Genomic DNA, 25937 nt, shown 5'->3' with positions numbered 1-25937 from the left:
CAAAAGAAAATGCAATGCTTAAACAAATAAAACATCTATGTTATGCAGAAGAGTGCAGGCTTTTTTGTGTTTTATATAAGACATAGGACACAAAAAACAAAGTACAAACACATGGTCAAACAAAACAAAATACAATAAAACATAAAGATCCAAATTATATATGTAGCACGCCCGCCGTCCGACTGGCGGTGCTGTTGTAAATTATTCTGTTTGGCAAAACAATGAGACAGACACAGTTGTGCTGTTATTAGTAACGACTCGCTCTTGCAAAGGCTTTATTACGATAATTCAAAGATTATTTATATACATTTTGTATAATTAAATCACAATATCTTGTGTCATCTTCCATGTGACTCACTCAAACAAAACACTAATAAACATGTGTTGCATCACTCTTATAAGTGTCTTTCTTCTTATACTAGTAGTATTTTTCTGAGATAATACTTTTTCCGTAAAACATACATCACAATGTATTACAGTATCTGTTGTCTGTGCAAATGTGTCCTACTAAATACTGTATAACTGAATAGTTGAGCGAACCATTGGTTACACAATATAACAATTTAAACTGAATCACTATATACGGTACAGCAGATATACTAGGGCTGGGCGATATATCGATATAAAAAATATATCGATATATTTTTAAACGCGATATGGAATTAGACCATATCGCATATATCGATATAATTCAAATTTGCGCTGTGATCCTTGCTCAAGGCAACAGCTGACCTGGAGCTCTCTGCACTGCTCCCCGCGACCATGTTTGCGTGCGTGTTTAGAGCATGTATGTTATGAGAGGCGAATCATGACTACTTCAGAAAACCCAGCACAATAGGAACTACCAGGCAGTGACATAAGTGTACGCTGAAATAAAGTTTTTCACCTCAGAAAAACAGACTTTCTTGTCCTGTCAGCCGTTATATGTGCTCGTAGCGCACACTCATCAATTGCACGCGCAAATGCGGCGGCGCGCGCTGTTCGCTGTGTATCACCTCACTATCGCCAAACTGCGAGCATGCAACGCCGTTAGGCTACGTTGTAAATTACACGAAATAAAAGTAATGCAGGTATGATTTTCATCCTATTCACCAGGAACAGTTTCCATGTTTCATTAACAGTTATTGTTAATATTGTGTATTCACCATGGTAACTGTCGTTTCCATATTAACCACATGCCACTTTATTTTTCTTTGTGTTATTTTTTAATATTTTTTAAATGACTGTAGTGGCTCATACCAACATTGTATTAACAAAAACTAGTTTGGGACTGCTATTTAATAGCTTTAGCATATGCCTAATGTTTATTTATTAGTACTAGTCTTTATTATTTGTCATATTCTTACAATTTGTGTGTATGTTAAGTAAAGGGGGGCAGTACTTGTGTGTGTGTTAAAACGTGTTATACTTTGCCTATATATATATATTCAATGTAAATTCTGATAATCATAATTAATAGATCGCAATTCCAATTCCAAGGGAATAATCAGCAATTGTGATTTTTGTCATAATCGTGCAGCCCTAAGGTGAAGAAACCTGTTTATTATTTATTCATTTGATTTTTCAAATGTTCACTGAAAGAGCCTGTTTCAATAAAACTACTTGTGATGTCATATTTGGCTTTGACTTTGACTGAACATTTGCTCTCACTTTGCAGAAAAAATATCGGGATATATATCGTATATCGATATTCAGCCTAAATATATCGGGATATGACTTTTGGTCCATATCGCCCAGCCCTAAGATATACTTAATCAAATGATCATTAAAACATATTATAAAGAGACAAATATCAACAATAGACTATATAATATAGTATGCAAAGATCATACATGTACAATATTCAACAATTACGTATTTCTGCATACTTCAATCTTGAAATCCATGGCGATTGCTCAAAACATGCTCATTATGCTATAAACACAATTATAAAGCTATAAAAATCACATTAGTTAAGCGTGCTGGAGTCTGTAACCATTTAGATTTTATTATATTAATACCAGGCCTGACGCGGCACGTCCGCGAATGAAACGGCATTTTCATAAACACAACACAGTCTCTATTAAACATCTTAACACTACTCAGGAAATGTATATCATCCTCTTAAAACAGTGTACACACGCTATCAACATATTGTTTCATGTTTTTATGTCCATGGTGATTGATTTCACCCACCTGTTTGGCAAAACAACGAGACAGACACAGTTGTGCTGTTAACGAGTCGCTCTCGCAATGGCGGCTTCTTCTCCGCGACTCCTAGTTACCCACATAAATTCCGATTAGCACATTGTCTCCCCCTACTGTCCACTGAGGGTATTACGCATCACAAATCCAGCATAATAACATTCATTGAAACAATATCATAAACCCAATAAAATAAATCAAATACATGATGAAGGAAAAAAATAATTATTCCTGTGACAATATAATGTCAACTGACATTACTGTTAAGGTAAGCAATATGGCCTAAAAATAAATCTAATAAAGTAATCAAATGAAAATAACACTGCATAGTTTATCACAGATAGATTAAAGCTTATAAAAGCCAAATTTATTCATTCAAGAGCTGGACTGATTTTTTCTATTTGCCTTTTGTTGTTTGATTCACATTAATGGAGCAATCGTCAGCAGGTTTATTAGACTGCTGCTTCTTTAAGACCAAATGCAGATCTAATAATTATTACACATCATATTTTCTCCCAACTATTTACGCCCATTTAAGACATAAACTGTATTTAAAAAAGAATTTGGAAATTTAGATAACATATAAAGAATATGTGTTTCTAGTTTATAAAAAAAAAAAAAAAAAAATCTTTTGGTGAATTATACCCATAAACATTGGCAATAATTAAATATGCAACGACTGATCAGCTGGTGACCGGAATTGGCCGATTTTCACGTGATCGACCATGACTGGCGACCAGCCGGTCAGTCTGACATATGCCGATTTTATGCCGGTCAAATGCACTTGGGCGCCGCATGATTAACATTGCACAACACCAGCATCACACGTGCACACAGAACATGTAGGAAACAGAGCATGTGAGCGGAGTGGAGAGCGGAGCGGTTATATTTCCTCCAGGGCAGGAGAGCGCCTTTCTGAAGAATCCGCTCCGCTTGCTCATTCCACTCAGCATCGCTCGCTCAACCCAGAATGCACTTTGGGGATTTGCTAGTTCAAGACAATCTGTATTATTAATAGCTAAGCACGTTTTAGTGAAGTTGCAAGCCTTATACATAAATGCACAGTAAAAATCTAAGTTAAAAACGAGCAGGGAGAAGAGTGTGGAGAGACAAAGATTAGCAAAGATTCATATTGGAATCTAAAGCAGCACATTGACATGTGTGTGCACAAAACATACTGTAGTGCAGCAAAAGGTGAGCTATAGGCCTACAATAATAAATTAGATAAATAGGTAAGGTAGCTATTGTGTTGTACCCTGCTCTTTATACGCAAAAAATAATTTTTACGTGCATATGATACGCACACTTTATTGCGTGTAATACACACGTATCCCACAACACTAATCCTACCCAAACGTATAATACATACTTACCCCACACCACTACTAAACCTACCCATGCTTATCATATGCACATAAAAAACTAATTTTCGCGTATAAATTGCACGATAAACACAATGTGTGGAATAGAGACGCATTTAGTGTGACCGGGTTGCACCACGAAGATTTCCTTGCCATGAATTTAAGAATTCGTTCTCTGATGTGGGTTAAATCATTGTTGAAGTAATTTATTCTCCCGTTTTATTAAAAACAAGGGAAAAAATTATTACAACGTGGACATGCAACATTTACTAAACCAGGTAGGCTAACAAATTATTATATAGTTACTTGTGTGTTCACTTTAATTTAAATGAGGACACAAATTAATAAAAAATGGTGGCGTTGGGTGGGAGTAATGAATTGTTAATTCGTTATGCAATCATCATATCAGTGCAACTAAAAATAACTGATGTAGCATAACCAACACACAAATATTATTTATGGGCATGATCATCCTGATGTGTTCTTTACACATCTTTTAGTTCTTCATGTGCATGTTTTGCAACGGCAGTTATGTTCACGGAAATAAAATAACGAAAATCTAATATACTTTTTCAGTTATTGCATTTTATAGGCAAGATTGCTAAAGGGCAATGTCTTGTTTTTAATTGATAAAGTTAATTTAATGCATTTAAATTAATAAAAAAGTGCACACTGTCACAGAATGTCATATCATAACTGCTATTTATAATCCTACTATTGATACATTATTTCAAGAAATCCAATACAAACAATCCTACTACAGAAATGTAAAATATTCTATTAAAGAAAAGATAGAAAATAAATATTTGTGTGCTGTAAAGTGGTTAGAAAAAATGAAATTGGAATCGGCTAAATCTGTGTCGGCAGCTCAAACTCAATGGGAAATCAGAATTGGCCTAGAAAATTACAATCGGTGCATCTCTGGCAATAATACATGTCACATTTGTAAATTGTAAAGCAAATATGATGTAATGGTCATAAATATCACAATCAGTAGCCAGGATCTTTCCACTAAAACGATTTTTTTAAATACAAACTGTGTTTTGTCCACATTTCTAAGCCCCATTGTGACCTCCATAAATTGACATCTTGAAAAGTTGAATGTGATTCTTGTAGAAAGCAAAGGTCCGTGTTAAATCGTTTCAGATATAGCCTAAGAAAAATATAAAACGCTTAAGGATGCTTCATAGCCCTCTACAATTTAAAGAAATAATAAACAAGGACATAAAAAATAAGTAATAAATACTGTATCACCGCGACAGAGAACCTAATTTAAAGGTGCTCTAGGTAACTTTTTAACCTTAACTGAACAGCTTCGGAGTCAGTGGAATGGTTATATTACTTATTTCGGGTTGAATGGTGGTGGTTTCGCACCCCCCTGGTGCCCGAGAGCGGAAAAAACTCACTTGCAACTTTGGGACGCGGGTCGGTGTCAGGAAGTATCACGTGATATCAGGTCTCGCGATGTAACGAATTGCTTGACGGCACTGCACACGTACACGCCCCTATTCAAGCACCGGCGGGCTAGCTATAAGCAAAGGGCAACGATAGATTGAGTTATGGCTGAGGCTGAGCCTGTAAAAAAGAAGCAGAAAGCTAGGAAATCTTTGTCGGAGGACCAACGAAAGAGGAAACGGGAGACTGACCGAGCAAGAAGTCAGACTCGAGTAAATATATCGGACCGGCTTTTTCAGAATGGTGAGAACTGAGAGAAACAGAAGCCTGCAAAACGGATGCTGATCCTGCTGTTGCACTTGTAAGTTAAGTATCTTTGGAATAAACTGTGTTTAATATTTAAATTTCAAGTAATTGTGACCTCAGGATGTTTGCTATTGTCTGTAAAGGTTTTTATTATGATCGCTGTCTGTTAGGGGCTTACTAGTACGCTAGATACTATAACTTTGATGTTAGCATTGTCATAGCAAACACGTTTGATTTCTGTAGTTGTTTGGCAGTTCCTCTGTCGGTTTTATTTGTGTAACTTACACTTTTATTTTATGTCACTAAGTCAACGCGTCTGATAGTAGGCAATATCAGACGCGCAAAATGTTGCACATATCATGATCGAGCTAGAAAAAACGTTCTGATGTTTTCTTAGACAAGCAAAGGTAAACCATCATTCTACCAGATGAACTTATAGACCTTGCTAATATAACTTTAGACAAATATTAGCCTCCGATATATATATATTTTTTATGCTCATGCCCATTCTCCCAAAAACAAACAAACAAACAAACACGAAAGCAGTAGTTCGCCTCGTTCATATCGTTCGTTCCCGGTAAAAAATACTAGTATGCATGACAACACAATAAATAAAAAAATCGCCATCAGTTGGAAATAAAGTTTTGCTTTACTTGCCTCGGTAGACATAACTGGTTTTGAAATAGCCGGTTCCTCTGCTCAGCTAGGTTGACAGCTGATCAGCTGGGTTGCTCGTGGCAAGGGGGGAGGGACAACAGTTCGTTTTTACGACAGAGTGTTTGAAAGCATTATACTACCAGACACTAGGGGGAGCTCGTAGAGAAAAAACACTCAGACTTGCATAGTGTCCCTTTAACTGGTCAGAACAAACTTAGTAAGGGATGAGGACAACAATACCTCAGAATAACAAGAGGATCAAAATGTACTATTATAGAACAAAATTAAACTTCCTTAAAAAAAAAAAATTTAGAGATGAAATGATTCACATTGCTTACACAGAATGTAGAGAGTGCTTAGTAAAAAAAAAAAAAAAAAGGTCTTAAAAAAAAAAAGGTTGTATAAGCCCAGAAGAAAAAAAAAAACTTAATGAAATGAATAAATGAAACATTTGGCCATACCGTCAAAAAGAGGAAAAATTCATTTTTGTATAGACCTTATGTAGCCCCGCCCCTTTTCAGCGCTCAATGGTGTTTTATGCCCCCAATGGCTCCTTAGAGGCAGCTAACCCTACCCTCAACCTTAAACCTACCCATCCCCTCGCTGCCTGGAAGGCGACGTTGGGGGCATAAAACACCAAAGACCCTTTTCAGCGCTGCGCTCGTTGTCTTTTGTCTTCCGGTCTGTATTTTCAGAGCGGTCTTGCATATTTATAAATGAACGGCTCATTTTAAAATCTTCCCGGTCGACTGACATTTGTTAAGACATCTGTTTTAAACATTACAATCCTCATGATAACCTTTGTTAACTTTACTTTAAGTATATCCACTTTAAAAGTGAATTACTCCAGGACAGCAATGTCATAGAGATATACATAGCGACCGCAAAAACATAAGTTCAAAGACAGTATTCTAAAGATGGCTACTCGCTTGGTTCTCTGGCACAAAAGGTCTATAAGGCTCAAGTCATTCCGGGAAATTACGCAATCCCAAGATCAAGTCAGAAAAGCATCCATTAAAGCTACACTGTGTAACTTTTTTAGTTGATTCTTAGCAAAAAACACTTAGTTCTTTCAAAAATATATGTGCTCATTATACTTCTTTCAAGTAATAAAGTATTCTCTTAAGTTTATAATCTGCCATTGAAAGTACATACGGGTGAGGGGTTCGTATGCCGGTCGCCATGTTGCCCCTCCATCTTGAAACTACATTAGCCAAAGAGGGACATGCCTGTAAATTCAAGCTTCGCCTTTTGCGTTTTTCACTCAGTGATACCGTGACGAATGCGAGGGGGAGATTACTCGCGAGTGCCGGCAGATTTGAAAGATAGTGTGTGTGTGTGTGTGTGCGTGCGTGCGTGCGTGCGTACTCACATTTGAAAGAGAGAATTAAAACGCGACAGACAAATCAGCAAGACCATAGTCAATATTGGAGTAACTTTTCCCAGATGGAAAGAGCTCATGAGGAGAAAAGATTTTAAAACGGACGCCGAGGTTGCCTGCTTTCTTCTCGACAGGTAATTCAGCCTGTTGTAATTCATTTGTGTAAATTCGAAGTTTTATAGTTGCTTGTCTAACCATAGCATGGTTGTGCACAGGGGCGATTCTAGGGTCAGAGCTTTAGGGGTGCTGAGCACCCAATGAGCCCCACTGCCACCACCCACCCTCTTTTCACACAAAAACAAAAAATATATCTATTGAAAAATAACTATCATTTTAACATTGGTTCAACTAACTCCAAAATCCAGATTTTTTTTTCTTTTTTTTGAGACCTTTTCAGAACACCAGCTTAATTGTGAGTTCACACAGACAGCCCCCTGTAACAAACACAAAACCTTCTTCACTCAGCTGGTTTTCCTGACCGTTAACTCCATGTGCCTCCTTTTGTATCAACAGTCATCAGATTGGTTAGATTAGATTCAACTTTATTGTCATTGAACAAAGTAACAAGTACTTGGACAACAAAATGTAATTCATCTTCTGTAAATTATTTACAAATGGCCATCTCTAACATATCTGGTTGCTCGCCTGTCTGAACTTTCATAAACCAATATAAGTCATCAATAAATAATAATAAAACAAGCTTCACATCAAGAGAAAAAGAAAAAAAAAAGAAAAAGAAGAAAAAAAGAAGGTAAAACCAAGAAGTCCAAAATATCCAGATTATTTACAGAGGTCTTAAAAATACTTAGAAAGTAAAGATATAAAAAAAAGAAAGAGAGGGAAATCTTTGAAGCACTTCCCCTGAATCCCCATTTGGCTCTACTTTGGGAGAATGTCGCCGCACTTTGAGGGTGGCAAACCTGTCAATGACCCTTTGGTGTTCAATTTTTTCAAGCACCTCCTTCTCAATAGACATCACAGCTAGGTGCTGGAGTCTGCTTTGGCCTGTGGTCCTCCTCAGCCATGTATGGAGCCGACGCAAGGCACTAAAAGACCGCTCACATGTACAGCTGCTAACTGGTATTGTCAAGGCAACCTGCATAACAGCTTTCAGCGAAGGGAACATTTCCGAATCTAGGAGTTTGTACACTGCTAGCATGTCCTGAACTGTACCAGCCTCAATCTTGCGCTTCAGAAAGTTTTTTGCAACTATCACTTCCTCTGACTTAAGTTCAATATGGTAATGCAGAGCCAGTGCTGTCAGATGAGGTTCAGACAAGAAATGGCCTGAGGTTGGACTGCATGCCTGAATTCCATTGAGCACATCCTCATTCACACCAGAAAAACGCCTCTCAAGTTCACAGATCATTCGGTCCAGACAAGGAAACAAAAGTTTCCTCTTGAGATCTTCAGACTCTGAAGAGCCACAGGTTTCACTGCCTGCCCCACAAGTTGACTCAACAACATATTCATCCATTCTCTTTGTCTTCCGCCTCTGTCCTGAGGATGATTCTACTGCTATCTGGTTTGCCTCACACATAGCTATTGTTCTGGAGTACAGATCTGCAGCAGTGGTGTCACTGCGTTTCTGCTTCATGGTGTCAGTCACTGCATTTTTGTATGTCACTGCTTGGGCAATGTCAATGGTCTCCTTCTGTAGGTATCTGTGTAAACCTGCTGTTACAGACAGGAGAGTGTGGAAAACCATCAGCAAATACACTGAGGAGAATTTACTGAGTTTTGCCCTCAATCCAACTGCTGTAGGTGTCTTGATTGTGGAGAGGCACTCAATGATAGCAGGGAAATTATCAATCACTGCAGTCACTGAATGAAGCTGGGATGCCCAGCGTGTAGTTGACAACTGCACAAGTTCTCTTGGCTGCAACCCTAACTTCTTTTGAGTGTCCACAAACTTATGGTGGTTTACAAGGGAGACACTAAAGAAAGAATGGAGACTTTCCAGCATGTTGAAGAACTCTGTGGCTTCAGAGACAGCTTTGCATGTGTGACATAAAACAAGATTTAACTCATGTGCATAGCAATGCACATAAATTGCCTCAGGGTGCTTCTTTTTAAAATGGGCTTGTACACCCCCAACATCCCCACTCATGACAGCTGCCCCATCGTAGGTCTGTGCCACACATTTCAACTGATCAATTCCCTTCTTTACCAACTGATTTTCAATTGCAGCTGTTATCGAAGTAGCATCAAACTGTGACACCTCTGTAAGGGCTAGGAACCTTGCTTTGACGGCACCCTCAACAGACACGTATCTAACACAGAGTGCCAACTGTTCTGTCTTTCCATCCCTGGCCTCATCAGCCATAATGGCATACATATTTGCTCCCTTTATCTCACTGATGATATTTTCTGTTATTTCTTGTGAACAGCACTCTATCATCTCATTGTGGCTATCAGATGAGAGATACGTGGTGTTTGAAGGGGCTGTGTATCTCTGCAAGAAGGGATCAAATTTGGTCAAAAGTGACATGCACTCTAGGAAATTGCCTTTGTTGTGACTCTCATCTGTTTCATCGTGACCTCTGAATGCTATGCCTTGCTTTCCCAAGAAGCAGGTTACTGCCATAATACGCTCTAGGTACTGCCTTCTTTCACTAATTTCAGTGGTACTTGCTCCCTCTATCTGCTCTACAACATTCCCTTTTGACAGGCTTGCTTTGTAGCTGTTCCAACAAACCACACTGTCCTTATGTGACTGTGTTGTTTCATGTTTTTGAAACTTGCTAAGTGCCTTTTGCCAGTTATTAACTCCATCATTCACAAGTGCATCCTTTCTGACATTTTTGCCAAATACCCTACGAGGAAAGCAGAAAGCAGCATTTTGTCTAGCTGAGTATTCCAGCCATCTGAAACTTTTGAACCACTGTTCTTGAAAGGCTCTTTTTTGTGTGCCAAACTGAGCATGAGGGTATTGAGACAGCTTTAACTGTTTAGGACCAGTGTCCTTATCCCCCAAGTCTGAACAGCTCTCTTCTGGCCCTGCTGCTTTGGCTTGGTGGTCTCCATGTTGCACTCCCTCTGTTTCTTCATTTCTTTCACTAGTCAATTCCCTCTCATCCCTTATGGACTCTCCCTGTTGTTTTCCTCCTCCTTTATTATGAAAAAAATGTGGTGTAAAATAATATAGGCTACTTAATGCCAATAAGTTAGTATAGGAGTATGAGTATTCTCTTTCCCTTGGCACTGACAATCATACACAAATATATTGTAGGCAGGAGAGTTGAGGTCAGTTTGTCACAAAAATGTTATGGAGACCATTTACAGATTCTAAGGATATGATCAAAAGGCACACAAGAGGCGTGTCATTTTAAATGTCTTTATTATTATTATTATTGGGCTTACAAACTTTTTTAAATCACAAATTCCTTTCACAAGAGAAGCTGTATTCTCCATTGTGGGTTTGAAATAAAAAAATAAAATAAAAAAAGCAGGGGACCATTGCCTAGATAAGTAATGGTTTGCATTATCTGTTACTTTAGCTTAACACTTTTCAGAAGAACAAAAAAACATAAAAAAACTAAACAAGACAGAGGTCATTATGGACTGTTCCTAGTCTCTCACCTGAATCTGTCTTTTTTTTTCTAAAGAACTGTCTTATGTCCATTGCTCACTGGCAGGCCACACGTGCACTACACACACACACACACAGAGAGAGAGAGAGAGAGTAATGCTAGGAGTTCAGGAGTTAAGCATGGTTCAGGTTAAATCCTCTGTGTGTGAGGAATGAATAAATACAGTAAAAGAAAAACATTAAACTTTATTTTATTGTCTAGTTTGATAGTCAGCCACAACTGAAAAATAACAGATATAAATCTAGGAATGAATAACAATTCATTTAAAAAGCCACAGTGAGTGTTTTCACACATACTGGTGGTATACAGTGATATGTCGTTTGTTTTCACTCTGGTCCAAACGCCAGGGCTTCATGTTTCCATGACGACTGACCAGATAAGACGCACGTGACGTCATGTTTACATGACTCCCGATTGTTAAAATGAGTATCAAATTAACGATAAACTTTAACAACAGAGACACACGTACGCACTACACAGGTACGCAGTTTATTTGTCGCGCTGCTGTTTTTGTTTCACGCTCTAGCAGTTAATAAACAGAACTGCATGCGTCTTGCGGAAGAACATTGTAACCGGCGCTACTTCTCTCCGTTCATGACTATGGACGAGTCACCCAGGTCCTGTGCTACTCCACAGCGGCGGCGACCCACTGGACTACAATAGTCCGAAACTAAACACTTATTATAGGTGTACCATGTTGATTCAGGATACTGACTCCAGTACTCACCGATATGGTTTCGGAATCGGAACAACTCTAGGTAAGAGGAAAGAAGTGTGAGACACAGCTTTGGAGCAACTTAGTTGATTCACAACACTACATAATGGGTTCTCACTCTGCGTGTGTTTCGCGCTGGATGACGTTCGTGCCGTTCGAGAAGAGGATGACCCCATTTGCTAAGCGGGGATGTTTTCATTTTCATCATTAACACATACATTTTAAACCACAAACTACGGAGTATGTTTTGGACATTATTTAACCTTGTCAAAGACGAACAAAATTTTTAGAATAACAACATTTCTTACTCCAAGTTTTAGGGGTGCTGAGCTCCTTTTTAGGGGTGCTGAAGCACCCCTAAAAAGGGGCTAGCCTCGCCCATGGTTGTGCATAACTTCAGAACGACCTCTAGTATAACTTCATCCTTGCGTCAATGGTGAAAAAGTATTGTTTACCTTGTAACATAAATCTGTGCTGCGACGGATCACAGGTGATGAATAGTTTTAAAGGCGCAATTTTTTAAGCTATATAAAAAAAGGACACTGTAAATTTTAGTTATTTTTAATTGCTTTTACTTTGTACACATTGTAACGTTAGCCTAATCTGATTATGCTGGGATAGCCGATTCCAAGGGTGACGTTTACCTCCTGACATCTGTCCTGTAGTTTTATTCATTTTAGACGTATTGTTTATTATTGTCATGGACGAAGTCGATAACTGGAAGCCATGTTAATCTTGGAATAATACGGCCACCGTAGGAGTTAAAACGCCCTCGGAATTGAGAGGAACAGAAACTAATTTTCACTGGGTAGTCATATACAATTTCACCGCTAGATGGGGGTAAAAATCACACAGTGTAGCTTTAAAGTGGAAATCAAATCCACTAAAATTCAGACAGAAGGAAATATTTCGGTGTTTGGTGTTTTAAGCCCCCAACGGCGCCTTCCAGGCAGCGAGGGGATGGGTAGGTTTAAGGTTGAGGGTAGGGTTAGCTGCCTCTAAGGAGCCATTGGGGGCTTAAAACACCATCGAGCATATTTCAGTACCATCTACAAACGCACATCCACCGACGAAATAAGCCCTTTTGTTCTCTTTTCGGGCTTTTTCAATTGCAGGCCATAGCTGAATCCTCATCGCTCTATCGGTGACAGGTCTTCTGTGATTTTCAGGCAATTCTCTGTCAGAAAGTCAGCATCATTTAGCGGCACGCCAGACAGCATCTCAGTAAAAGCGCGAGGTAAATTGGAAGATGATTCTTCGGCCTTTGTTATTTGAATTAATATTCGGACAGAATTTGGTCTCAGAGAAGGGGGTTCTGACTGAAAAAAATATTTTCTGAGAAGTTACGATGAAAAGACAGTATAATAAAATATATTCTGACAGGATTTGGTCTCAGAGAAGGGGTTCTGACTGAAAAAAGGTATTTTCTGAAGTAATTTTTCCACTTATTTTTCCACAAATTAAATTAAATTGAATTAAATTTTAATTAAATTGCCAGAGTTTTTACATGTACCTTTCTCTGCCTTTTCTCTTCAGAGAAAACTCCAACTTCTCTGCCAGCATTTTTGCATTGCAAGTGCATTGCAACACGGACGAACCAGCGAGCCCTTAGCTACACAAAGGGAAGAAAAACTGCAATTGCAAAAAATTGGATAAATAAAAGAAAAAATCTATTGTGCAATGTTGAGGAGCTCCAGGGACATAACTGAGAAACAGCACTGTATTATACACACCCATGAATTAAATTTTTCCAGTCGTGTGGCGTGAGGATGACACACACTAATATGCAGCTGATATGCAGCTGAAGTGTGGAGGAAAGGATTTTAATGTGTCGTTGTGGAGGACGAGGTGTTGAATGACCTCTATGAGGAGATGAGATGATTCTTACACGCCTTCATCTCTGCATCATAAACAATGGGCGAGGAAAATATCACTCCTCAGCGTACACTTCTGTGAAGGTACATAATGCACAACATGACTTCTGCCATAGTACACACTGAAACAGAGTAAAACATGCATTTTGGAGTTGTAAACCTACATTTAAATTAATAAATATCACATGAACAAAAGCATAATTGTTCAGAATATCGGCACGACTGTAATCTGATAATAGGTTAGAGTTGCAAGTGTGTTTTTTAATACAACAGGTCAATAAACAAGAATTTAATAGCCAGAAAAGCAAAATTGTACAAAAAGAAATACTTGCAGTGATGAAGTGTTCCAGTTCTGATACACTGATGAAGTGTTCCAGTTCTGATACACTGAAACCTCCCATACTGGTTTGTTTTCCACTGATCGCTGAGGTCCAGGAAACAGAGGAAGAAATGATTGGCGTCTCTGAGGTCAATGACACCTGCCACTTCCTCAGCAGTGAGTCGGTGGTGTATATTATTCCAGCCACCATCTACTGTGGTAATCCAGATGAGCTCATCGGCAAACTGCCAATGAAAGTTAACAGACGGGTCCTGCAAATCCAATCAATTGAGACCTCATCAGATTAGTCAGCTACTCATCCCTTTTTCTTCATTTTTTTCCCCACTTTTTTGTGTTCTGTTTTTCTAAGACTTTTGCTTTAAATTGTTCTTGTTTAGTTTATATATAGTTTGTTTCAAGCAATAACTACTTTGATTTTTTTTTTTCATATTTTTATTATCTTTAATAAGTGTTGTCTTCTCTACCATCCATATCTTTTGACATCAATGCATACCCTCTAATTGCCTGCAGAACAGTAACACTGTTTTACTAATCTAATTGTGATGCAGTGTAATGTAATGTAAGGTTCTCATCTTGGATCTGAGGTGTGATATATCAACAGACTCATACATTTGTCATGCATTTAACGGGATGTAGTCCCTGTGTTTCCCATTAACTAGAGTGTGATGACCCAACCACAGTCTAATCTGGCCCGCGACAGCTTCATAATGAACCAAAAATATATTTAAACTTATCATTATAACATATTAATCTTATCCAGATTGTTTAAAACTTGTTTAAAACTGAAGCTTGCACTTTAATCACATGGTGATCCGGTGTTTCCCGCGACTCAGGACGGCGTGGGCGTGGTGCAGGTATGATGTCAAAACCCCGCCCCTCTGGTTCCCTCAAGATTTTGCTATGGAGTTTTTCAATTTAGGAGTAAAATTACATAAATTACACACCCATATAGAAAACACAAATTTTGAAAACATATGAGCAGTTCTCTAATTGTTTCGGGAAAAGATGTGATTCATCAGAAATGTTGAAAACAGTGCCATCTTGAGGCAGGTCAAAATTATAGCAGCCATGAAGACAAATGTGTACAGCTCATTTTATTTCTTATAATATAATTCACATATTAACGTGTTAAGTGCAATAAATTTACGGGAGGCCGATGTCGGGTTTATATCTATCGCGTTTATATCTATTTATATAGGCCTACCTTATCTTTGTAACCTGCCCCACCCCTACTTTTCTGAATATTACCATTCTTAAGTTGTATTACATTTCGTTGTGTCTGATTGTATTCTGCTGTATGCCCCGTATACATAATTCTCCTTTACTGTACTTTTACTGTTCATTGTAAAGTGTCCTTGAGCCCTAAATAAAACTTATTTTATGTTTGCTTGTGTCAATCTCTGCATTCAAATAACAATGTTTTTTATAATTAACCATTTTAATAAAGGATGTGATAAATCTCTTCAATTCAATTAGAGAGCTCATCAGAGGAGTGAGGTTTATTCGCACAGAGACTACTAGCTGGCCTCTGTTACATTTGCAGATTCAAGGTTGATGATGACAGGTGCATATGTGATTGAATGAGATGAGAGATGACAGAAGTTTTGCAGTTTATGATATGTCCAGATAACTTGCATGTCCAGGTTGGGGGCGGTCTGGTTGCTACTTAAGTTTAATTTTGAATTCAAGATACTGTATGGTTGTGTGCTTTATTAAAATTATTCATGGTGGTGTAATGAAATATTTGTTTATGGTTATTTTTTATGTTGTGTTCCAGCCCGCTGGAAGAAGGGTGAGGTCGACATGGCATGCGAGTATGTTTCTGCTTCCAGGACCTGACATCTCCAGACTACCTTCAGTCAGTGAACGTGCTCAACAATCACAAAATGGATTAGGTAAGTTTAATAATTACTAATTGCTTGTTGTATGGTTTTGTAGCAGTCTGGAGTGATCTGTTTACCTTTATGTATTTATGTATAATATTTGAGCTGTAGCTTTTAAATTACTTTTTAATAATGTGACTTTTAAATTTCCAATTTAATGTTGCCTCAGACATACTCCTAAACTGCCAGTATTTATGAATTCAAGAGGGTTGGCTAGTGGATGGTTTAGCCTCAGGAAGTGCAGTCTTTTTCATTAATGTTCTTTTTTCAATAGGGAGGCCGCTTCATGAAACGCAGCAAAATCAGTTCTCCAAAGTTAATCTAAATTAGAGTCTATCTGAGTTTAATCAATACATTTGCCAGAGTTACCCACAAGTAAGCCTAAATTTGGTAGGCTTTGAGTTGGCCAGGGCAGACAGATGCAAGAAACTCCAAAAAGTTCAAGTTGCCTCTGTTAGGGAGCTGAAGGTAGCCATTGGTAAAAGTAGACTGTATATCATACCTTTGGCTGAGGTATATCAGGTATATCAAGTTGTGTTGATACTGTAGTCTCTAACATGTGATTTGCTCCTATGAACGGTCCAATATTGGCAATGTTTCTTTAGGAATTAGGATCTGATGGCATTGCATCTTCAGAACAAACTGAAGAAACAAGACAACCTGTATGCGCCACTGAGGTAACTAAAATAAGCTAATTTTGGATAAACATGAGTTATTTACTTTAAAAATGAAGTACTCCTTTCTAAACTGAATTGATTTTTATTTTTAGACCATTGAGGAACGTAGGGCTATGTGCGAGCAACAGGATCGTGAATACAACGCATCATTATTGGCAGACAGAGAAAAGGTATGTTTTTACATGGCACATTAAATGCCTAAAGGTAACTGTTTCCTTAAACTTTGTAATTCAGTCTTAAACTTTAATTCTTAAAGCTGTCAAATATAATAATTGTTTTGTTGAAGGCAATTGACGAAAGACGACAGAGGATGCTATTGTTCCCAGAGCCTTCTGATGGTGTGCCTCTTCACTTTAAATTCCCAAATGTAATTATGAAAACCAGAAAATGTATGATGTCAGAATCAATTCAGGTAATGTGTCATAGTATGATGTTTTGTTTATGGTACTTAAACATCCCTGCAAACTTGTCATCTTTAGGCAAAATTCACCAATCTGACATTGAAATTAAATAAAACTACTGATTTCAGCACATTTTTAGAAGAATTCTAAGACTTTTATTATTAGAGTTGATCTCCCTGTCCTTCTCACAACCTGCTTGATACTGTTCAATCCTCAGCACCCATTCATTTATTAAAAAGTTGTAGCAGGGTTTGATTGCATATATTCAAATTGGCATTTTAAATAAAACAATAGCATTCCAAAAGAACTAAAAAAGAACTATCCATTTTGATTTCATGGTAATATTTCTGTTTTTCTTTCTATTTAAATTTATTTTCCCCCAGACATTGTTTGATCTTGTGGGCAAGAAGACTCATCCACTGAACATTTTAGCATAAGAGAAGCCACATCTGGCATCTGTTTACATGGTACAATTTCTGGTAAGCTACGCATTTTTTATTATTTCAATTCAATTAAATTCTTGTGATTTGATTTATATTGACTCATTTGGATAAATATTAGGTAGGCTACACAAGATAGGCGTTAATTTTTCTCAAGAATAAAACAAATCACCTAATGCTGTAAATATACACAGAGCCCTATCAGCTGGCAGTATTATTTAAGGTTAAAGATAACTCAAATTAAATATAATGCATTTTTTATTATTATTATAATAACTACTTTATTTAATGATATAAGTAAAAATATAATATGTAATATAGTACACATATTTAGCTAAATACTCTCTATAGCTCTTTTTTCAAGCCAACTAACGTGCTACCCAGCAAACATATTTACGTTGTGGCAACGTCTGTGGCACGTTGCATTTCTTCTATGGCAACGTCGCTGTCTACGTGCTCGCAACATTGTAACAACGTAGAATTGTAAGACGCGACAGGGCTGTAGCAACGTTGTTGCGCGACATTCAGCAACTGAGAGACGACGTTCTGACAATTTTTTGTTTTTATGCTAGATAGGCCTATCCATCATTTAGCATTAAATGTTTTGAGGTTAATTTTTAATTAGTCAGATGTTAGATTATTATATATATTTTTAAATATTTTTATCCTTATTATTATTTAATGGGGCTATCAGTAAATTAGCCTAATTATAGTCAACACCTGCAAGTGTACACTTTAAAGAGTAAAAATTACAGAAGGTTACGCTAATTCAGCTTTATTAAAACTAACTGCATATATGGTAATCAAATTGCACTTCCAAAAGTCATACATTTGTGAAAAAAGAAAAAAAAACTATATAATTAATTATACAAATTTCTTTTAAGTATAATAAATAAAACATAAAAAGCAAAGATCAGAACATTTAATGAACAAAACCGGTTCTGTACATGGCAGACGGTAGTCGAAAGCCGGACGATAAAGTTCGGTAACCGGAATCAGTCCAGGAAACATCCACAAATCCAGAGGAGCAAAGAAACGAATGAGACTAAATAGCAGACAAATTAAATGAAAAACTAAACAGTGCAAGCGAGGCTACATTAGTCACATTAAAAAAAAAGTTGTAGGTTGTGTTTGAATAATTACGTATCTTGTTTAGCTGAGGTAAATAAAACGCAATACTCACGTATCCTTGCTCGATGAAGAACGAGACAACACAATGAGCCCAACGGGTGGTTGAAATTTAAAAGGCTGATTTTCGCGCTTCAGGGCAGTGACGAGTACATATGTAGTCCAGTGGTTGTCAAGAGACCCTTGGCACAACCTTAAGCAATGGCCCTGAACGGTGGTTTAATGTCAACATTGTGACAACGCTGTAACAACCTTCACCACGCAACGTATTTATAGCAACCTTTTGGCCATGTTGATAAAACGTTGTTAGAAGGTTGGGTACGTTGTGCCAACGTTCTGTGTTTGCTGGGTATAGCCTATATTATGGTCATTAAATGGCTTTCCTGAGGTAAATGTTATGTGACATGATTGTTCTCCAGCTGTTTTATTGACCCCTTTGTTTGATTGATTGGCCGATATTATGTATGAGGAATATACATTTCGGTAAGTTGTACTGTATCTTTCAACAGTGTTCATTCGTGTTTATTTACTATTAGCTAGTAGAGATGATCGGTTCACGTGCCGCTAGGGATCTGTCACGTCACATTTACAAGCGCCAAAATGGTATTTATTGTTTGAATTTCGTAATAAATTTGACAGAATCTGAGAGATGAATTTTTTTATATATCATAAGTAACCTGCTCTGTTTAGTCTGTCGGTCTCCATGTCCTCTTTGCTTTGCGATTTTTCTGTGTGTGAGAAAATGGATGTGTGGCGTGAGAGCGTGTGAAAAGTGGCAATTGCGTGAGTCTCACGGTGAATGCGTGAGAGTTGGCAGCTCTGCTTTCCAAATATTATAAAAGATTATTTCATGGAATGTGTGTGAGCAATTGGAAACAAGCAGAACATGGGTGTTTCTTAAATGCATGCAGTGTCATCATGCATCTGCGGATAAAAAAACAATGGTCAGAATCAATTCTGAAATTCTAAACAGATTTTTTTTTTTTTTTTCACCCCTAGTTTTCATACTTGGTGGTTTGAAAAAGCACATTCTTATTCAGATTTTACAATACAGCTCCTCTTTCCCCTGTCTGGCTTGAATGCCCTGTTTAGTTCTTGTTTCAAGGAAGGCCCTCCATCCAAAATGCAGAATGTGCTGTGATTGGTTTGCTGTAGGGAAAATCAATTCACATATCACTTGTTTTTCTATCTTCTGCCGATTTGAATCAATTTACAAACTTCTACAATCATTTGGAACAAACAATGTTCCAAATGTTTATTAATGGGGTGATGCTGGTTCAAAGAAGGTGAAAGGCACTCGCGAGAGCAGCCTTTCTTTTAACCAATATAAAAAAGTTATGAGCATTTCTTGTGATCATGCTGTGTACAGGTACTTTTTACACAGAATAAGTGCATTCAACGTGGACTCGCAAGCAGTTTTTCTATGGTAATGAACAAATACCTGCCTATAAAACAAATTAAAACATCCTTGAACATTCTGTGAGGCTAAAGTACTAAATATTGAGAATGCAAAAGCCTGTATTATACATTTCTTATAATACAAACATCCACTGATAGGATTCAGCTGATAATTACTTCCTTTGATTCTAAATGTCAACACTTGCATAAACCAATCATTAACTGTGTGAAATGGCCCCTTAACGGTTTTGATGTTGTCATTTCTGTGTATTGTAAACCAGCCTTTACCTTCTATTACCCATCACCAGGTACCATCGGAGTTGCAGATGGCCTACACTATTGCACCCCCACGCACGTCTGTACCTTCACATTCTCTCTCACCTCTACACGTCAATTCCCTCACCTACCCATACACACCTGCATGCATAGTGGTCTCCTGGACCTTCACCTCCTGGATCTCCTGGCATCTCAGGTTCTCGCTGGTCTCCTACGCCTCCAATCTGGTCCCCTTTATCTACTCCCTCTGAAACATTTGAGGAAACTGATTCTGTGTATGCATTTCATACATCGCTGTATAAATGCTTAAATATATCATGTAGCCCTAATTGTAACTCTTGTTCCCTGATGAAGGGAACGGAGACGTTAGGCTTGTTAAACTTAAAGCGGCACTTATACAGAGCTGTCTGCTCTAATCGCTCTTGTGGTACTTTGTCATACACTGATCAGTCTGGGGAGTGCCTCTTTAAGTTTAACAAGCTTTTTATGTTTATACTGTCATATTGGGGTCTCACTTAGGAGCCCACTTACATCTGAGTAATAAAGAAATTGCTAGTGGAATTTGCTTCGCAAGCCACTCCACCAGACAAATGGGTATATTAGATGGCAGACTATTATACAAGATGACAGCCTGCATCTGCTCCATTAGCTCTATGCTGAGGAGCTGAGACAGTGTCCTGGCCAGCAAGCGATATGTTTATTTGTTTGATTGCAAACTGTGACTGGAAGAACGATCGCTGTGTGCAACCATAGACAATCAAAGAAATGGACACAGCGACCCCATAGACTTCAACGGAGAAAAGTGAAGTCAATTAGAAGCACTCACTTCCTGATGGCTGACCGTACTGCGCAGACTCAAACTGAGCTTGACGACGTAGATGTGACGTGAGCAACCCGTCTGTCCTCTAGTAGCTGTGCCAAGAGAAATCTGAATCATTCCCTTCCAAAACTTGCAGAGACAGAGAGCCTGAGTAGGAGGTGTCCATGAGCTAGGAGCAGGAGAAACTTTTGCTAAATATTCAGATTAATTATTTTGTCATTTTGCCTCCACGTCCCCCCGATTGCCTGCGAGCTTCTCCTCCAGTCGATATGGTAATCTCTCTACTGTGCGACAGAGAGTTGTGTGGTTATGACGCAATCGTTAGCCTATTTTTACAAAAACTGCTTCTACGGGGCCATAACGTAAGATACAAGGTAATGGAGCCTTTTATACATTGTTGTGTTTTTTAGAAATAAACAATGGACAAGTGGAGTCTTTAAACGCCTCAGATGTAAAGTCTGAAGTGACGACAAAATGAGTGGGAGTCAATGGAATGCTAACAGCAGGTGATGGCTTGTTAGCCAATGGCAGCCCCTAGGGAAGGTACGCTTTCCGGGTGCTGGATTACCCCCTTGTGTGCAACCACTCTGCTCCGAAGCAAAGATCTGAGTGGATGCAGGCTGCCATCTTGTATTCCCCCATATGTCTGGGGAAGTAGCTTGCCATGCAAATTCTATTGGTCATTACTTTACTACTCAGAGGTGATTGGGCTTCCAAGTGAGACCCCAATATGTCAGTATCAACATGACATGAAACATTACTGACAGAAAGGGAGCTTTTAATTGATTAACTTTTTATCTAAAAATATGCACATCTGTGTTTTGTTTTCAGCTCTTGACACCAGGGGCCTGTACCATGAAGCCGGATTAGGTGGCTAGCCAGCTATGTTTCAGCTTAGTTTCCGCCAACCCTGGGTTTTAGGTACTATGAAAGTAGCTTGGCTTTAATCGGTGTTCGTTGCCATGGTATCTTACGCTGCACGGCTAACCTGCTCCGGGGCAGGTTATGTTCTGGATTCAAGATCTCAGACTGAAGTTTGACCAATCAGCTGAGAGCAAAGAAACATATATGTGACGTAACTTATTCCAAGTGTCTGTTGCAATGACTTCACATTTTCTTCCAAATCCGGTGGATATCTCAGCGCAAATTGTTTGACGAGCACTTCATAGAGAAAGAGTTTTTAGCCAGACAAAATCCTCTTGCCTTAACTGATAGTTACTTGTATGAAAGATACAGATTTTCCGCGGAAGGAATGTCTTAATTTTGCAAACTTCTTGAGCCGCACATAAAGAATTTAACACGTCGAATTCATGCACTTACTGTACCGCAAATTGTATTGCGTTGCGTTTATTTATTTTTTTGCAAGTGGTACATACTTGCACGGTGGGTGACGCACAGAAGCTAGGGGAAAACATATGTTTGTCAAACCATTCGCAAGGTGGTCCTCGCCCTGCAGGAGTACATGAAAAGTTTCATTAATAGTGTTCCCCGGACATTTATCTACCATGTCCATAAAAGAGGGTTTTTATAAAATTGCCAGTAAGATATATTGATAGGGTGACATCACATGAACACTTTTTTTTTTCAAAAAGCAAATTTCACAAATGTACTAGGCTATACAATATAATACATGTTAAGAATTATTTTAAATCTTTTTTATTATTCTTCTGTTAATCTTATGATGGGATTCCCAAGTCATTGCAACATGTATGCAGTCTAATGCTCCAGTCTCCACTGCTCTAGGGGAACATGAGGCAGATTATGTTAATAGGAAGTCCTATCACAGCCATAATGTTCAGGTAGAGATATGTTAGATGATTATTTTCTGTGAGATGAATCTTTAAATTAATAGTAACATTAACAGTTATAATAATGATCTACTAAACATTTCATCTGCAGACGACTTGTGGTCATGAACATATGATCAAGTTTGTATGCCAAATGGCCTGGCTCAGTGCTTGACTCAAATTTTCCGTTAGTCTGTGTTGTGTCAGCACTTTGAGGAAAGCAAGTTAAATTTGGTTCAGTACAAAACACTGTTAATTTGAACTGAGATAGAAAAACCTACACAATAACCCCCTATCATGACCCTCAGATAGGGCCACAACACCGCTTCAATGTGGCCCTCAAACAAGAGTGAAGATAAAGATGACCTTTGGCCTCCTAAAGGCACATTAGGGACTTTAAGCAACAGCTGCGAATGGAACGGCTACGGCGACCGGAAGTATGATGTCACACCGCCGTAGCCAAGAACGTAAAAATCACTAAGCAACCGTAAACAGGACAGCGCAACGCGGCATTAATTCATTTGTCATAATGTCATTTAAAAAAGCAAGAGAAGGATTGCTTTTGGCATTAAATGACAATCTTTTGTCAGAAGATGAGTTTTTACTGTTGTATAATGTAAATAAGTCTAAAAACCTAGATTTACCGTGTAAGCAATACTTGCCTTTTAACCTTGATTACATGGAGGAAGACGAATGCTTAAATGAATTTCGTGTCAGAAAATGTGACCTACCAATTCTGGTAGATGTTCTCGGGATTCCCAATGAGATCGTTTGTGATCAGAGAAGTGTTGTGGGAGGAGTCGAGGCGCTGTGTATGCTCCTTAAGAGGCTGGCATACCCTTGCCGGTACAGTGACATGATGCAAAGGTTTGGTCACCGACAAGTCCCAGTCCTGTGCATGGCCACAAACTCCGTGCTGGACTATATATATTCTGCACATCATCACAGGATAACACAGTGGAATGAAAACATACTGAATCCTGTAGCATTGAGAAGATATGCTGACTGCATCCTCCAAATGGGAGCCCCTCTGGATAATTGCTTTGGGTTTATTGATGGCACTGTACGACCCATTGCCAGACCAGGTGTAACACAGAGGATCCTATATAATGGACACAAACGCATCCACAGTCTAAAATACCAGGCAGTAGCCATTCCTAATGGTTTGATTGCCCATCTGTACGGCCCTGTAGGTATGTCTGAATAATTTACCATCTATGGAAACATTGTCATTCCCTTTAAAATTTATAAAATAAAATAAAAATATTTTTTAATTTAAAAATATATTTTAACAGAGGGAAAGAAGCATGACTCTGGAATGCTGGCAGAATCTGGGCTGATGGCATTGCTGCAACATCATGCCATCTCTGTAGATGGCCATCCAATGTGTGTGTATGGGGACCCAGCATACCCACTGCGTGTGCATCTGCAAGCCCCATTTCGACATGTTCATCTCACCCCTCAAATGATGGAATACAACAAACGAATGAGTGAAGTCAGAGTGTCTGTGGAGTGGTTGTTTGGGGACATAGCAAACTACTTCAAGTTCATGGACTTCAAAAAGAATGTAAAAATTGGTTTGAGTAGTGTTGGAAAATTGTATGTTGTGTCTGCTTTGTTAAGAAATGCACTAACTTGTCTGTACGGTAATCAGACATCGCAGTTTTTTAACTTGGATCCTCCACACAATCGTGACTATTTTTCATGAGGTAACACATGCATGCACAACTACACTGTGCTATGTATAAATAAATAAATTAAAACAAAAAATAAATAAATATAACATAGTATACAAACACACAATATAAAAACAGAATTGTATCTAAAAGAATGAGACATTTTATAATAACACATTTTATTTTATTATTAACAAAAATTATAGTAAACATATATATAGTATATATATATTATATATATTGTTATATTATTAACAAAAATATAGTATTACATATGTACTTAGTTTACACAAACACACAATATACATAAAGGCTACTAACATGTTATTAAAAATATGCTATTTTATGTAAAATATTTTATATTTTATTTTTAATAGAAGGATTTATACATTGAAATGTTTTATGAATGAAATCACAAATAAATGTTTTTAAATTGCGAAAGAACAACAATCATTTCTTTGACAAATTTTCAATGAGGCCAAGTAATGCTTGCCCTTGCTGTTGCTGTTGCTGAAGTAGCATAGTCTGCATTGCCTGCATTTGCTGTTGCTGTTGTTGCATTAGTTGCATCATGTCACTCATCTGCTTTTGTGTTTGTTGTGCTGCTTTTGCTTGCTCTTCAACCTGTATTTTTTTCAATTCCAATTCCTTTTCTCTTAGAACCCTCTCAGTCTGGCTTCTCTCCCTCACAAACTCAATGGTGTCATTCCCACTCCTTCTCCTACGTTTGTTGTTTGTCCAGTCCTCTCCCTCTTCACTAAGCCTCCTGTTGGTCTGGCTAACCCTTTTGTGTGGTCGGGTTCAAAAGAGGAATTGTCCGCCTTTCACGGTTTTGCTAATACGAGATTGCCCTCTATCAAATTTACATTGACCCATGACGATACGCTCTTGCCCTTTTTGGATGTTTTAGTGAGGAAAGTAGAGAATGTGTTACACACTGAAATTTATCGTAAAGAAACGGATCGTAACTCTTTCCTGCATTTCCAGAGTTTCCATCCACCTGCTCTCAAACGCAGTTTGCCTTACAGTCAACTATTAAGAGTACGCCGTATTTGTGATGATGATGAGGTGTTTGAGCGACAAGCGAATGAATTATGTCAAAGATTTATTGACAGGGGATACACACATAATTTAGTACGTGACTGTTTGGAGCGCGCACGCAGCATCCAACGTACTGATCTGTTGACCAAACGGACCGATCAGAATAACGCTAACACTGCAGTGACGTGTATCCACTTATGGTCAGATTTCAAATAGCTTAAAGAATATTGTGCATCGCCATTGGCACATTCTAAGCAGTGACCCGAACTTGGGCGACACGTTCCAAGATCCGCCGCGCAGCTGCTATAAACGTGCACCCAACCTCAGAGATCAGCTAGTGCGCTCGCACCTTCCTGCGCCAACTCACTCGCCTTTTCCCTTTAGAATACCATTTCAAATGTTTTAATTGTGCTGCTTGTAATTTTATGATCACAGAAAATACCTTCACACATCCAAAAACAGGCAGGGTGTATAAAATAAAGGGCAGAATCACATGTCTATCAACTTTTATTGTGTATCTACTAACGTGTCCTTGTGGTTTATTCTATGTGGGCAAAACAAAGCGACAATTGAAAACCCGAATTTTCGAACACAAATGTGCCAT

General features: G+C 38.2%; 1 long non-coding RNA gene across 2 annotated transcripts in view; it reads left to right on the top strand.

Moving 5' to 3' along the window:
- The first annotated feature begins 15586 nt into the window (after nt 1-15586).
- Nucleotides 15587-25937, top strand: part of LOC307157425 — a 196123-nt gene continuing 185772 nt past the window's right edge. Inside the window, exons 1-6 of one of the 2 annotated variants that reach the window (XR_013820953.1) lie at nt 15587-15701; nt 15964-16211; nt 16295-16366; nt 16459-16536; nt 16653-16778; nt 17151-17212. This is a non-coding gene — a long non-coding RNA (uncharacterized lncRNA). Of the gene's footprint in view, nt 15702-15963; nt 16212-16294; nt 16367-16458; nt 16537-16652; nt 16799-17150; nt 17213-25937 lie in introns of those variants that run through there. The other variant, XR_013820952.1, reaches the window with a different exon arrangement.

The sequence above is a fragment of the Squalius cephalus genome (genome assembly GCF_949319135.1).
Source record: "Squalius cephalus genome assembly, chromosome: 4".
NCBI classification, from domain to species: Eukaryota; Metazoa; Chordata; class Actinopteri; order Cypriniformes; family Leuciscidae; genus Squalius; species Squalius cephalus.
This window is presented reverse-complemented; position numbering and strand designations above follow the sequence as displayed.